Raw genomic sequence first — 392 nt, 5'->3', positions numbered from 1 at the left:
GCAGAGACAAGGAGACATTTTGGAATGCTGATGATTTTTTCCTTGATTATCGCTAACCCAGATGCATTGAGAGGCAGGGTAACTGCCTATTAAATCGATATGAATACCTTAATCATTTTTTATCTTTATTATCATAATCATCCCTTCATCGTCACATACTATAATTGCCAATACTTTTTTTATCGATAATAAGTATTATCATCATTATCGTTACTCTTATGCTTTATTATCACTTGCATTATTAATTGATCCAGGTTGCTCTGTGCCATTACGTGATGTTCGAGCTTTAAGGAATTGGTAAATAAACGTAAGCTGCCGTTTATTCATAATCTTCGTCATTAAAGCTGCATGTTTGACAGGTGTCCTCACACTTGAGTCAATACATACGTGTC

This window comes from Penaeus monodon, chromosome 23 (assembly GCF_015228065.2).
Source record: "Penaeus monodon isolate SGIC_2016 chromosome 23, NSTDA_Pmon_1, whole genome shotgun sequence".
Classification (NCBI taxonomy): Eukaryota; Metazoa; Arthropoda; class Malacostraca; order Decapoda; family Penaeidae; genus Penaeus; species Penaeus monodon.
Note: the sequence above shows the minus strand (reverse complement) of the source record.